At 45.6% G+C, this 15,801-nt stretch overlaps 1 long non-coding RNA gene across 1 annotated transcript; it reads left to right on the top strand.

Moving 5' to 3' along the window:
• The first annotated feature begins 655 nt into the window (after positions 1 to 655).
• LOC139060488 (uncharacterized) lies at positions 656 to 9,404 on the top strand. Its single transcript, XR_011514868.1, has 3 exons — positions 656 to 904; positions 1,428 to 1,539; positions 9,224 to 9,404. It is a non-coding gene; the product is annotated as an uncharacterized lncRNA (long non-coding RNA).
• Positions 9,405 to 15,801: the final 6,397 nt, after the last annotated feature.

Below are 15,801 nucleotides of genomic sequence, written 5' to 3'. Positions count from 1 at the left end.
TGCGACGCCAATTTGAGGCCACCTTTCAGTGCGGGTAACAACGAAATGCAAGAACCACTCGTGTACGCAGTTAGATTTAGATACACGTAATTAGACGTAATTAGGTTCGTAATACTGTCACCCGCCAATCGCAGAAATTTCTTCTTATATGGGCAGCTGCGACGGCTGTTTGGTTTGGTCAACCTACTTACGCTTACTATTGTCGCAAGTACTGAAGTTTGCCCGCACGCAACCATTACGTTCAAGCCTTTTTTTAGACTACATGTCTCGTATTTGCAGAGGCGGGCATCGCAAGCCTGCTGATCTTACCGATAGTTTTAGCTTTGTGAATACCATTTTTTTGTAATATTTTTCTTACATGAGAATTTGTTCGCAAGTTAACGTAGTGAATTCTACCCCAGGTCCTATATACTAAAGCGTTATTTTTCGCGGCCTTTTCCCGCAACTTGGCTTCCTGAAGGACACGTGTCATAAGGTTGGCGCGGAAAAATATAAATAATTTGCTCGCTGAAACACAATCTTTCGCGTATCACAAGGCCTTCTCCCTCCTTTAGATAAGCAGCGTGCCAAGTAATGCAGCAAGCGGTTTTCGGGCTCCGTAGCTTCGCAGTTCTCGTGTTTCCAAATGGCGACGCACGCTTTCTTGGTATAGTGATATCGAATACAGACGCCACGAGGAATGGAACCCTGACCTTCGGTGCAGCTTTTCCTTCAATTGGTTGTCGCTGTGCGGTAAGGGAACAAAAGTCAAACTCAGCGGTCTAACCGAAGCACTCTCCGAAGCTACAGCTCGTCAAGATGAACTGTCATCTGTGTTTTTTGGCGATCATCACCACTTTCAGCGCCAGACTCTGGAATCCTTCTGTGGCTTACAGTGGTGAAGCTTATGTAGAAGTGGTCGATGGTAAGTGATGCAATTCGCAACATATCAATTAACGCAGGCCTTAGAATGTAGCACGTTCCACAGATGTTGTAGTGTCTATGAATCTATTTTTGAATATGTAGTACTTATCTAGCACTTATCTAGCAAATTCCTAGCACTTATCAAAGTTACGTACTGAAAGATGTCAAGATTTGTAACTGTTAGTTAATTCATTGCTCATGCTTTACCTGCCTGAAGCGCCTATGCGAAATGAAACGATTTGTTGAATATTTCCCCTAAGATGGTTAAAGTAGTGGCGCCTTCTTTTTTTGGCAAATTTTTACAAACGGCCAAGATTCTATAAGTGACATCCTTTTCTTACATCAACGCCAGAAGTTATGGCATATAGGCTAGTGTTTCCTAAATAATCACGCAGTTATTGCAAATTGGCTCTATGTGCTAGATAGCGCTTGTAAATATTTTGGACATTGTTTCTGAACAGAAATTAACCATGTCAGAATCACAATGCTGTTTACTTTATCGGCACGCACGCTTTGCCTCTTAGGCAAATGTGTCTTTCAGAACCGGACCCTAAGTCACCACGAAAATATTCAGTTTGAAAGCCCGTGCCAAGCTTGGTTCTGCAATACTGAGGCACGCAAAGTGTACATCGGAGGGTAAGTAGACTTGTTATTGCTAAGAAACTCATCGACTTTAAGGTGCTGTCAAGTCATTTAGTATCGATGAGCAAGAACCATGTCGAATGATCAAAAAACTCGCAATTTACCACGGGGAATGTAGATTCGGCTGCGTGGATTAACACGCACACAATCCTGAGGTCTATTCCCAGAATGTACAGGAATGACACGCCTTATAATTAGTTTTGCTAAGAAATCGGAAGAAACTGTGAAAATCATCGTAATATACATGTTAAAGAAAGTTGGAATTCTTGGTCAGTGATTGCACTAATGCTACAAGACTTACAGCATCGCTGAGCAGGACTACATGCACGCCAAGGTATGATTCGGCATGCCTAACCATACACGGTCGTCAATTATATCTTCTAATTCCCAAGAACGAGATACGACAATCAAGGAAGTTCGCCATTTGAGCGAGAGGGTGACTATCACTTTCGAAGGCAAACCAGTGAAACAATAAAATCCAGCGCTTTCATATGCCGCCATCTTTCAACCGCGGCCAACATTTGTCGTTCTTCAGGGGTGAGTGGGCCATTTTTACAGCATTGCTGAGCAGGACGAAATCTAGTATTCTTCTTTCTTGCGGCTATATCATCTCGGCCTCTATCCTTGTTTCAGCTTAGCGCTGCTGTAATTACACGTTTCATGCGAAAGTGTCAAATGGCTCATTGAGTGAAAATGCCAGCGTCTGTCCTCTGCAGGAGTGAATCGGCACCTAAATATTCATTGGCCATGACGCCACGTTACGGGCGGGCCTCGACACAGCAAAGCTGGCGAAAGAGAAGGCCTGTTTTAGCGCGCCAGGTGTTACGTAACGGGAGAGGGCCTCACCGCGACGCCGCATCACCCTCGCTGTGGCTCTCGGAAGACTGTGTTGCGCGCGTGTTTTCTGTCCACGCAAGTTCTCGCATGCTCTCTATCTACGCCTCGGCAAGGCCAAAGCAAAACGCGCCGACTATCTGAACGCGCTTGCTTCCCCGCGAGGACCTCATAACTTGAAGGACTGCTCAGCAGCGTTCAATTGTCCATTAATGCTTTCGCATTCACAACTCATATGAATTGCTTAGGTGTCCTCGGATATTGTTTTTTCATGTCCAATAATTCAATAGCAGTGGGCCTTCCCGATCACATTCTGCATGTTCCTATGTTAATGTTTTCAGTCTGTTATTGAGAGAGAAATGACCACCTTTAGAGTTTAAGGTAGATTGGTTGCCCTGCATGAATGATACATATTATCTATCGGGTATGGGCAAATGAGTCGTATAAATGCAGAAAACGGCCCTGGGTTCTGTGTGGAAGCAAAAGAAACATCATGGAGAAATAACGTTATAGGAAATGTTGACGCGAACTATTTATTCGCAAGCAAACCACCTTTGCAACAAATTCTGCAACCCCCGTGACAATGTCTGACTGTGAAAGCCCCAAGAAGTATACCAATGATGGAAAATAGGCCTAGTTGAACGGAAATGCTACCTCCAACCCTGTTGACAGAAACAGCTTACCATATCCCACGAACTGCCACGGCTGGCGAAACGACGGAATGCTACACTTACTAAAAACGACACAGCCTCCAAATTCAATAACCGGAACTTCCATCTTAGTGCTTTCAACTAACGCTGCATGTATTCTAACATCAAATAACTTGACCCGCAGGCTTTATCGCTGTTAGTGTAGCTACTAATGTGTGAAATGAAGACATTACAGTTGCTGGGAGCACCGGTATCCCATCGACTGCTTTCCACATAATTTATTAAGCAGCCACCACTACACGAGGCTACAGCTCTGACGGTGGCGAACTGGTCACGTGGCGCTCTTTCCACCACGGCGTATGCGTCGCCTTGACTTTAGAAGTCGATGCAGCTCCCGATTAACAGGCAGCCTGCTTCAGGCTAGTGTGGCTCACGGGTTCACCACGCGCCCTTCCTGGGCCAGGCTTAACTGACCACTTGTTGAGGGGAATAACCGCCTTTGCGAAGTTTGTGGATAGACTTTCGTCGAGCTTTTTCCAATGTCGCGTAGTTGTTCTGTATTTAAAAGTTTGAAGTCATAAACAATGTTTCGTTGCTACGTCAACTGCTCTCGTTTGCGCCTTTTCTTGATGAAGGCTACTGGAGAACGCAACGAAGCTAAGTCGCTTCACAGTTAATCATGCACGAATATTTCTTTTGAAGTAAACTTTGTCGTGGCAACAACAATAATCGTTGCATTCCGCGTCTTGCATGAAAGAATTTACTTTCAATACTTCTTACGCTTTTTATTATAATAATAATGCCGTATTTTCCGCACTATAGTACGCACCCTCTGTATTATCCGCAAGGAAAAAATTCGACAGAATATAGGTGTCTTCTTTAGATTGTCTTCAATCATTAAACAGTAGCTAAGCAATAAACCGCAGTTCCTTACTACACAGCATATTAAATCGTAAAATAAATTCAATACAAAAAGCCGGTAAAATAGCTGTCATCCGGGCAGCCAAAACGAAACAAGTTAATCATGTCGAATTCCAGGAAAGGCTCCTCGATGACCTCATCACTTTCAGCATCTTTAGTTCTTGCGAATTCTGTACTACACAGAACTTGAACAATGCCATGAAGGTGCCATTACGTAAAGGAGTTGTGTTTGGTGCATAGATAATACATCACGTGTAAATGTGCAGCGCATTTTGCACCTAGGTTATGCGAATATCTTCACAAACCGAAACACTGCGAATCAGCTACTTTACATAGTGCGAGCTGCATTCGCTTGCATACTGTCATGGTGTTTCTTATTTGACGGCGTAAACTTCATCCACCCTAAGAATAAGACTAGCTGCAAGTATAAGTGCAAATAGTGCTTGAACACAGCCACGATAATTGCGCAGCTAATTTTTTTCTATGTGATTTAGCTTGAAAAAAGTGCGTGGGCGAAGAGTGCACAGTTCTCTTCAAGTGCACTTCCCTACTAAAGTAATAAAATCAAGTAAAGCACCCCCCCCCCCCCCCCCCCGGCCTCCTTGGGAAATTTCGCCTTTCAAATTTATGTAGTCAGCGGAATGCACTAGTGCCCCAAGAAAATGGTAATAATAATAACAGTATTCTTAATTAAAATGCTTCGTCCTGCATGACTCTTTTTTGCGCCAAGAGGATTGCATATTATAGTAAGGCGCACTGTAGTACATCCACGGCAGTTATATACATCTTATTACACCCATGATGTATGATGTGCACGGTTTCTTTTTTCTCTCAATTTCCGCCTGGGCTTTTCCTTTTTTTCTTTCTGTCTCCACTTACCCCTTTGAAAGTCCGGGGAAGTAAGTTGAGTATTTGTTTTCCGGTTGAGCTCCCGAGCTTTCGCAGCTCATTGCTTTCTCTCTCTGAGCTATTTTTTTTCTGTAGTATGTATTAGCCGGTTGATGATACTTTTATTTTCTATTACCATAGAATTATGAACCGTGAATGCGGTATCACTGCCCACAAGTAATATTATCGCAAATGCCCGCCCGTTACGCCACAATATGTCTAACCAGCGACATGAGGTATGAAAAAAAAAAACATGGTGGTGAAAAGACAGAATGGTTGCCAATCAGCGCAAGCGAAGTGCTCTAGAGCTCGAAAAATCTTACATTTTAGCTGCAGTTGCAGCATTAGTATTTTATTTCTGGCTACAATATATTCTTTCTGGCTACGATGGCTACAAGATAGCGCCATGGTAGGGCGCGTCGCCTGTTCACCGATGACGCCACAGATACCATATTTGAAAACAAATCACTCCTAGAGTGAAAGTTGTGGGGTCTTAATGTCTCACAGGAGTACCGACCACCGCGGGTTCGAGCTTAGCGAGCCACAGGGCCACGTCAGCCTCTAGCAGCGGCGCTGCGCGCGAACTCAGGCCACAAGGGGCTACCGAGCGACGCACGCAAGAACACAGTATTGCCCTAAGTTGACGGAAACCGTTTATTGTCTCCAACGGCACCCAACACTGTACGAACGCCCGGTCCCGGGACGGCGGGGAACCAAAGGAGTGCCGTACCAAGGGCGAAAAATACAGTTAGGGGCGCCTGTAGCACGTCGCTGCGAGAGCACAGGCTCAAGCTGGGACGCGCCGCTAGGAAAAGTCCCGGCGGCTATGCTACTTGCTCTCGCGATAACCGATGGGCCAACTCGCGAGAGCTCGGGCAATCTCCTTCGGCTTGGGCCTACGATGAGTGCGGCTCGGCGTGGTACGACCTCGCGCGAGCACTAGGCACCCGTTCTTCGGCTTAGCGTCGGGATAGGAACAACACGAGGTACGCGCTCCCCGCATGGGCAAAGGCACCGTGCGTGAGCTCAATCCTAGTCACAAAGGTGTCGGCGGACGAGAGAGAGCATGTACGTACCGGGCGTTGTCCCAAGGAGGAATAGAGCCGGTACCGTCACGGCAGTAGCAACCAGGGGCCGCTCCGTGCCGTCACTAGCTCCGCCCTCACCGCGAACCACCGCGCGAGTGGAGCGCCACCGCTAAAACTGGTTTGGAGCAAGGACGAGGTGGCTAAGGATTACAGACATGGGTGAATTGCGCCCGCGCAATGGCGCGTCGAATTCCCCAAATCCCCACCAAGTCTGCTTACTTACGGCGGCTTTTGTGAATCGCGCCAAGCGTCACCCACGCGCTGCCTCTCGCGATCTCCCGATAAGTGAGGCAGTCTTGCCACAATTCGCTCCGTTCGCAACGTGCCTCACGAGGCACATTGTCCGCGCCTCCCAATAGCTCGCATTTAAAATTTAGCCCTAGGAAGTATCGTAATCATCGCAGAATTTCTTTCCAGATCCAACAGTTGATACGGCTTGTATGGAAAGCTCGCTTCAATCTGTCGCATACGTTGATCCCGCTGAAGCTAAAAGCATAAAAGTTAATTCGTGAGTTTTAGAGCGTAGTTTTTAGGCAGCTGTTACTGCGCTTAGCGTCAGCGTCCCTCGGCGTTACCACACAAACGCGCTCGTTCCCCAGCTCGCGCATTCATCGTCATCTTCTAAAGCTGGCTCCGATGCCACTCATCAGGTCGGCGTTCCCATACTGCCCCTTCCTCTGCGAAAGCGCTGGCGGTACTGGCCCACCTCAATCGGTGCAGTGATTTGGGTCTCAAACTCTTTGCCTCAATATATCATGAAATGAAAACACGTATCAACTTCAGCTCGAGTTTTCCATTACAAGACATGATTATCATCAAAAAATTTTTGTTAATTATTGACTAATTATACTGCATCACCCATCACCTCGTGATTGCCACCACTAACGGCATGTCTATGAATGAAAACCTTTTATTTCAAAGCTACTTTTTTACGATAGACATAATATCGGGCAAGCAGCCTTCCACGTCATGAAAACAAGAGTAACAACAAACATGCTCGAAAAGAGAAAAAAAATAACAAAGAAAAATAAGGGTATTTTTATGCTAGCCCCAAGCTGTTAAAGTCTGCACAAAGATGAAATCGGGAATAAAAAGAAGCACAATAAGGCATCTAGCTTGAATATAGAAGTTATAATTTAGCCAATCGAAATAGACGTCGTCAATTAAAAATACTGAAATAAACTTTGATGTGATTTAATAATGTTCATTTATTACTGCAAAGTTTGTCAATGCTTCGCAGGTTTTCTCCGATTGGCGAACGTCTTTCTTTATCCTTCCAAAATATCTTCTTAACTGCAAGGTGTAACATACAAGTGACGAGGAAACATCCGCTAGTGTAATTGCAACCACGAGTCTCTTTAAAAAATGAAGATTGCTTATGAATTTTAGCATCAGCAAAGTTTGTCAAAATTTTATAGAAGAATTCTTGTGCATTGAGGGGTTAACGAATGCATGGTTTCAAGCTCCTTAAATCTCTCATAATAAAGCATGACAAGTGAATGTTTCTCATTACCTAGTTTTCGATAAAGGGGCGCAAGCAGCTAGCATGCCCAAGCACCCAAACACTGCTACAGGTTTTCTTCAACCGATGCGGACTTGCGTAACTAAATTCTTGAGCCCCCTATTTGAATGTTCTCTATTGGAAGATATTTTATATGTCACGGAACAAATCAAAATTTAGTTCAACATTGGGGATGCTGAGGGTCCCGGTGAAAAAGTAACTACACGGGCTTGACTATAGTCCAGCCCGTTTAGCGGGTCGTGGTCGTATAGGACCACGACCCGCTACTAGGTGTATAACGACGAATTACCGACACAGTTAGAACACAGCTGTAAATCTGTGACGCTCACCCACACACAAGCATGCACGCATGCGCACATACACACAGACTCACACGCACTAATTAAAAAACACAGAAGCCTTATATTTCACTTGACAGACATCCCGCCTTCTATCTTCGTAGAGAGCCTAAACAACTTTTATAAAGCGAAGCTTTGTTTGCCTCTTCCTTCGGATTTGCCACTGCTGCTGCTGCTGCTGTCTGGTACAACGCGTCGGGGGGTGCTTTAGAACATGTGTATACATGAAAGGAGTACGGCAGCGACGAAAAGCGACCCCAGATATTTCTTTGGACTTTTGCACCACGTCGAATGTGCACAATAATCTCTGGAGCTGCCTAGGCGTCACCGTAGTATCCTTTCGACACCTTCAATTATCCGTGATCCTCCCCCCCCCACTCCCCCCCCCCCTAAAAAAACATTGTAGAAATGGCAACACATATATTTCTACTAAGGTGAAATTTCAGGGGAACCTAGATTGAATGGTAGAGAGGGGGGGGAGAGAGGGGCAGAGAAGGGGTAGAAGCGACGCCATCGCGAAACGAGTGAACGGCCTCGTCAGTCTTCTCTCGCAGTACTCATACCAGGAGCGGAGTCGGGTGATTGGAAAAGTCGACTTGCGAAGGCAAAGAAGCGCTACTCCTATATATAGGCACGACAGTGGTCGTCGCCAAACGGGATAAATTGAAGTTCAAGGCGTGCCTTAGCGGTACGTTTCTGCAATTTCTCAAATAAACAGCATGCAAAAGTTGTCAAGCGGACAACTTACTTAGGGCGTGCAGAAGCAGAGCCGCATTAAAGTGCACCGTAGGGTCTAAATGACACTGCGTAAGCGGCCACTCGTGAAATCTAACACTGCTGTGCCCACCGCGGTAGCTGTGCGGCTGTGGCATTGCTCGAGGTCACGGGTGTCATTCCGACCACGGCAGCTGCATTTCCAATGGGGCGAAATAAAAACGCTCATGCACTTAACTTTAGGGACACGTTAAACATCACCCCGGTGTCAAATTCAATCGAGAGTCCGCCACTACGGCGTGCCTCATAATTCGATTGTGGTTTTGGCACGTATGGTACCATAATTCAATTACAGTTTAATGCTTTGCCACGATGCGATATTCCATGTGACGCAATGAATATGCTCAACCTTCTCAGACGTTGTCAAGTACGGCGCACAACAACGCGTCAAGGAAGCACTTCCCCCTTTGTGTTCTGTGTACTACGCAGACAAACATCGATGGTGCACGCAATGTAACGTATGACATCAACTCAGCACTCCCTTGTTGGAATAAACATTGAAGAAATTAAACATGCGCCGTCAACGTACCCACTAATTATTCTCAATGAAAGCAAACAGAACCGTGAGCTTCGCATGCATCATTTTCCACGTGGGATCCACATATCTTCCTCTGTTGTATAGTCACCCATTTGTATTACGAACACTTTTCCTTCGCTCTACAGGTGTACACCCAATCCTCAGCTAGAAGGTTGCACGGAAGTCAGAGGAAACGGAACATATCCGGACTGCTGCCCACGACTGGTTTGTGATGGCCCTGGATTCAACTAAGAATAAATAATAGATACCCAGCATGTGACAGCCGGAAGCAATAAAGCATGTTCAGTGCACCAACGTGGTCACAGTTTCAGCGCCGTATCATTGTGAGTGCTTGAGTATGCGTTGGATTTGTAAGCGTCCATAGGCAGAAACTTTTCATTTTTCCGGGCAGGAGAGGGGAGCGGTCTAGGACCTGACTAGCTCTCCAGATACCGCCCATGTATGTATATAATTGGTGCAGCGGTGGCGTAGAGGTAGAGCATCCGCCTCGCGTACAAGAGGACCGTGGTTCTAAACTCGGTGCCACGCAATTTTCCACCGGATTAAAAAAAAACTCCGCGTGTTGATAAAATTGCATAAACAAGCCTAGAGTGCGGTCTGATTCCGGTGACCAGGACCGGTAACGCACTCCCTCACCAGAGCAGGATTGGCCACCCTGGTGCTGTACTTGGCCACAACCTCCTATACGAATACAACAATCAAACCCCGGCCCTCACTCCCCAGCAACTGCGAAGCAACTGACCACGGCGGCATTCAGACCAGTGACGCAACAGAGGGTGCTAAGATTACTTGGGCGGCCGAACAGGCCGCCATGATAATCTGAACGTGGAAACGTTTAACGCTAGAACGTTATCTAGCGAGGCGAGTCTAGCAGTGCTATTGGAGGAATCAGAGGGCAGTAAACGGGATATAATAGGGCTGAGTGAAGTTAGGAGGACAAAAGAAGAATATACAGTGCTAAAAAACCGGCACGTCTTGTGCTACTGGGGCTGAGCGGAGAGACGGGAACTAGGAGTCGGATCCTGATTAATAAGGATATAGCTGGTAACATATATGAATTCTATACCATTAACGTGAGGGAGGCAAGCCTTGTTGTGAAACTTAATAAGAGGTACAAATTGAATGTCGTACAGGTCTACGCCCCTACGTCCATTCATGATGATCAGGAAGTCGAAAGCTTCCATGAAGACGTGGAATTGGCAATGGGTGAACTCAAAACAAAATACACTATACTGATGGGGGACTTCAATGTCAGGGTAGGCAAGAAGCAGGCTGGAGACAAGTCAGTGGGGGAATATGGCATAGACTCTAGGAATCGCAGGGGATAGTTATTAGTAGAGCTTGCAGAACAGAATACTATGAGGACAATGAATACTTTCTACCGCAAGCGGGATAGCCGAAAGTGGACGTGGAGGAGCCCGAAAGGCGAGGCTAGAAATGAAATAGACCTTATACTCTGCGCTAACCATGGCATCATACAAAATGTGGACGTGCTCGGCAAGCTGCGCTGAAGTGACCGTAGGGTGGTGAGAACTCGAATTAGCCTAGACTTGAGGAGCGAACGAAAGGAACTGGTACATATATGTACCAGATTCTTTCGGTCGCTCCTCAAGTCTAGGCTAATAAGAAGCCAATCAATGAGTTAGCGGTAAGAGGAAAAATAGAGGAACTCGGGACCGAGCTACAGAACAGGTATTCGTCTTTAACTCAGGAAGAGGACCTTAGTAGGCAAGCAATGAACGACAATCTTATGGGCATCATTGAGGAGTGCACAAGAGACATCGGTGGTACCTCCGTTAGACAGGATACCAGTAAGCTATCGCAGGAGACGAAAGATCTGATCAAGAAACTCCAATGCATGAAAGCCTCTAACCCTACAGCTAGAATATAACTGGCACAACTTTCTAAGTTAATCAACAAGCGTAAGAGAGCTGACATAAGGAAGTATAATAGTGATAGAATTGAACATGTTCTCAGGAATGGAGGAAGCCTAAAAGCAGTGAAGAAGAAACTAGGAATAGGCAAGTATCAGATGTATGCGTTAAGAGACAAAGCCAGCAATATCATTACTACTGTGGATGACATAGCTCAAGTGGCTGAGGAGTTCGATAGAGATTTATACAGTACCTGTGGCACCCACGACAATAACGGAAGAGAGAATAGTCCAGAGGAATTTGAAATCCCACAAGTAACGCCGGAAGAAGTAAAGCAAGCATTGGGAGCTATGCAAAGGAGGAAGGAAGCTGTGGAAGATCAGGTAACAGCAGATTTGTTGAAGGATGGTGGACAGATTGTTCTAGAAAAACTGGCCACCATGTATTCGCAATTCCTCGTGACCTCGAGCGTACCGGAATCTTGGCAGAGCGCTAACATAATCCTAATGCATAAGAAAGGGGATGCCAAAGGCTTGAAAAATTAGATACCGATCAGCTTACTGTCCATTGGATACAAAATATTTACTAAGATAATCGCAAATAGAATCAGGAACACCTTAGACATCTGTCAACCAAAGGACCAGGCAGGTTTCCGTAAAGGCTACTCAACAATAGACCATATTCACACTATCAATCAGGTGATAGAGAAATGTGCGGAGTATAACCAACCCTTATATATTGATTTCACTGATTACGAGAAAGCGTTTGATTCAGTCGAAACCACAGCAGTCAAGGAGGCATTACGGAACCAGGGTGTAGATGAGTCATATGTAAAAATACTGAAATATATCTATACCCGCTCCACAGCCACCGTAGTCCTCCGTAAAGCAAGCAACAAAATCCCAATAAAGGAAGGCGTCAGGCAGGGAGATACGATCTCTCCAATGCTATTAACAGCGTGTTTACAGGAGGTATTCAGAGACTTAGATTGGGAAGAATTAGCGATAACAGTTAATGGAGAATACTTTAGTAACTTGCGATTCGCTGATGATATTGCCTCAGGGGACCAATTGTAATGCATGCTCCCTGACCTGGAGAGACAAAGCAGAAAGTTGGGTCTAAAAATTAATCGTCAAAAAACTAAAGTAATGTTTAATAGTCTCGGAAGAGAACAGCAGATTACGTAGGTAGCCAGGCACTGGATGTGGTAAGGGAATACATCTACATAGGGCTGGTAGTGACCACGGATCCGGATCAGGAGACTCAAATAATCAGAAGAATAAGAATGGGCTAGGGTGCGATGGGCAAGCATTCTCAAATCATGAACAGCTGGTTGCCATTATGCCTCAAGAGAAAAGTGTATAACAGCTGCGTCCTCCGAGCCCTCACGTACGGGGCAGAAACCTGGAGGCTTACGAAGGGTTCTGCTTAAATTGAGCACGATGCAATGGGCTATGGAAAGAAGAATGATGGGTGTGACGTCAAGGGATAAGAAATGAGCTGATTGGGTGAGAGAACAAACGCGAGTTAGTCATCATCATCATCAGCCTGGTTACGCCCACTGCAGGGCAAAGGCCTCTCCCATATTTCTCCAACAACCCCGGTCATGTACTAATTGTGGCCATGCCGTCCCTGCAAACTTCTTAATCTGAGTTAGTGATATCTTAGTTGAAATCAAGAAAAATAAATGGGCATGGGCAGGACTTGTAACGAGGCGGGAAGATAACCGATGGTCATTAATGGTTACGGACTGGATTCCAAGGGAAGGGAAGCGTAGCAGTGGTGGCAGAAAGTTAGGTGGGGGGATGAGATTAAGAAGTTTGCAGGGACAACACGGCCACAATTAGTACATGACCGGGGTAGTTGGAGAAGTATGGGAGAGGCCTTTGCCCTGCAGTTCGTTGCAAGTTCGTTGAAATTGTGACATAGCTTCGAGGTCCGTCCAAATAAGAGAGGTTAATCACCGATGTTAATTGGATCGCTATATGATTCGAAGTCATATATTTATGAGACTCGAATTCATGGTTGTGTAGAAGTTCGGAACTTGCTGTTATTCATGTTCATCACATCTATCGCCTCAGTTAACTGGGAAGTGTCAGCCGTGGTAATTTTTCTTGGCGCCTTTGTAAGATTCCTTGAATAGGAGCAATAGGTAAAGCACTGTGTTGAACCTTTTAACTCATAGCTAACATCTAACAAAAAGCATCCGCAAAAACGAGACAAACCTAAATATTAGTCTGTGCCTCCTACTTTACATCTCTTCGTGTTCCTGCTGAACATTGGCATTCCCAGAAATGTCACTCGGGAGCAGCAGAAGATGTTCTGATGACAAAACTGTAGGACTTCGCCATTTTCTTCTGAGAACCATGGTGAGAATACAACCACCAGTCTCATGGTGGTTGTGGTCTCACGAATCCGATTTTTTTCTTTTGTTTAAGTAAGCTACTATATTTACCCCCATAGAAGTGCAGCTCAAGAAGACGCATTGACCTTGTCAAAGCGAGTATAAAACATTAGTTTTTGAGTATACATTGTCGTTAAACGTGCTGATCAACAATATCTTTGACCTTCTCTATCTCGCATAATTTTTGCACAAACTGTTCAATATTTCAGCTAGTGTGCATTTCAGTAATGTAATGAAGAAATAAAGCAATGAAATTGTTGTCGGCCAAGCTTTCCTCATCTTACTAGTTACATGGTTAAAAAATGTTGGTGCCGTAAATATACGGGATGTTGGATTTGGTGTAAGCAATGTTTAGTTGGTGATCGCTACAATAGGGGGGTGTAATTGTGTGATTGATAAATAAGTTGTAATAAATATTGTATTTTTTCTTAGTTTTTATTTATTTCTGTCGCGGTGTATCTCTGAAAGAGAGAGAGCGAAGCTCTATATTGAATGTCAGAGTATTTTCCAGGCGTGAAGACGACCGTAGACGTGCTACACTGTATAGGGAAGGGAAAGTGAAATAAAAGACAGCATAGCAGAGCGAAAAGAAAGGAAAGTAAAAGATAATATCAGCTGAGTGAGTAATCCTGAGAATGTTATCTTCAGAGGTCATGATGGCGAAAAATTCAGTCTTTCTTTTAACATAAAGTGAACCATCTTTAGAGCTTTCCAAGAAGGCAAATCTCTCTGGGGCATCGGAACAATAAATCCAAGGTCCGTCAATGCGTGGATAACGTAGGACGTAACGTTAGTGGATTGCAACAAATGGGGTTCGATTAGCACTTATAACAATGTACTTCGTCGTGGATTGCGTAGCATTCAAGCTATACGTGTTTCACTGGCTTTACCCTGCTATTTCGCCCAGTAAAGAGAAGTGGTACACCTTCTGGAACATAAATAACTGTTCGCGAATGCTAGGCAATGGCAGAATGTCTCACACTGACGTTCAAGTAGCTGTGGCATTCACGGTCTTTGTCCGGAGTCATCCGAGCATCCGAAGCGGTTGACTTCAGAAGCAATCCCTTTATAATAAGCATATAGTTTCCCCGTGTAAGAAGCGTCGGCACTTGTTAAACATATTGTTTTAAGATTACTACACTGAAGTTTACTTCCGACTGCTTCATCAGCTTTTTCGCTCCCAGAAAAAGTGGAACGATCAGCGTTACCCAAAGGTTCTTTCACTGGAAAGAAATACAATGGGATTATGCCAGCCCAGTCTTTATTCGCAGGGAGATAACAGGGAATAGCAGCGACCCTGCAACTTCTGCAGGGAAGAAGCGACCCACGTCGTTGGAATATTGCCCAGCATGTGCGCAGCCTAGAAAACGAGCACACTTTAGGCGCTACCAAGCCGGAAACTTGCACTCCACGTACGGTGACTCACAGGGCTATAGTAACGTGTGATATTTGCCGATTGTCTGAAAAACATTTCTTTAGTAGAGGGCACACAAACTACGGTAAAAAGTCATACTAAATGCTCCATGATTATTTTTTATGCGAAGCATATTACGAGAGCTCAACCCAGCTACTCAGGCGCGGCGGTGTCGCCTTCAATACCACGTGACACCGTGACGTCACGACAGAGGAGAAACGGGGCTCCAACTCGCGCCGTCGCTCGCGGCGTCGCCTTCAAGGCTGGCCACGTGACAACGTGACGTCACGACAGAGGGGAAACGGGGCTCCAACTCGCGCCGTCGCTCGCGGCGTCGCGGTGGTATATAAGCAGCAGCGCTTGCCTCTGCTAGATACTCACGAGGTGAGATGCCTCCTGGAGACAGAGCTGCTCGTTGGAATGAGAAGCGAAGGTTGCGGCGTGCTACAGAGACTGTTTCTAGGTGGCTTTGCTACGGCGCAGCGACTACGCGCCCCGCATCGGACACGGTGAGCGTCGAGCAACGCAGCGTTCAGCGCGACAACGAAATGTGCGCCTGAGCAAGCGCCGCACGCCTGAGCCGACGCCGACGACACCGGCTTTTCTGCGACACGAGCTCCTTAACGCTGTCGCGTTAAAATAAAGGCTAGTATGCTTCGTATCCTGGGCTTAACCTTAACTAAGCCGCAGCCATTTTTTTTGTGTGTGAGGGCCCTTCGCCCACCGCTTCGCTCACGCTTAAGACAAATGATGGAAGTTTACTTTCATCGGGAAAACATGGATGACTTGTTGCCAGGAAAATAATACTTCGCGTATCGCACGATGTTCCATCTCCTCCAGATAAACGGCACGCGAAATATTATATTACGCAAATGTTTTTTTGCTCTTCTTTTTTGACCCAGAGATTTGCTGTTCTAGCATTTCAAGATTGCAACGCGCTCTTTCCTTATGGGGTGATATCGTACACAGGCAGTACGACGAAAAAAACCGTGACCTTGGCTGCAGCGTTAT

This window comes from Dermacentor albipictus, chromosome 5 (genome assembly GCF_038994185.2).
Source record: "Dermacentor albipictus isolate Rhodes 1998 colony chromosome 5, USDA_Dalb.pri_finalv2, whole genome shotgun sequence".
In the NCBI taxonomy this organism is placed as follows: Eukaryota; Metazoa; Arthropoda; class Arachnida; order Ixodida; family Ixodidae; genus Dermacentor; species Dermacentor albipictus.
Note: the sequence above shows the minus strand (reverse complement) of the source record. Positions and strands in the feature narration are given on the sequence as shown.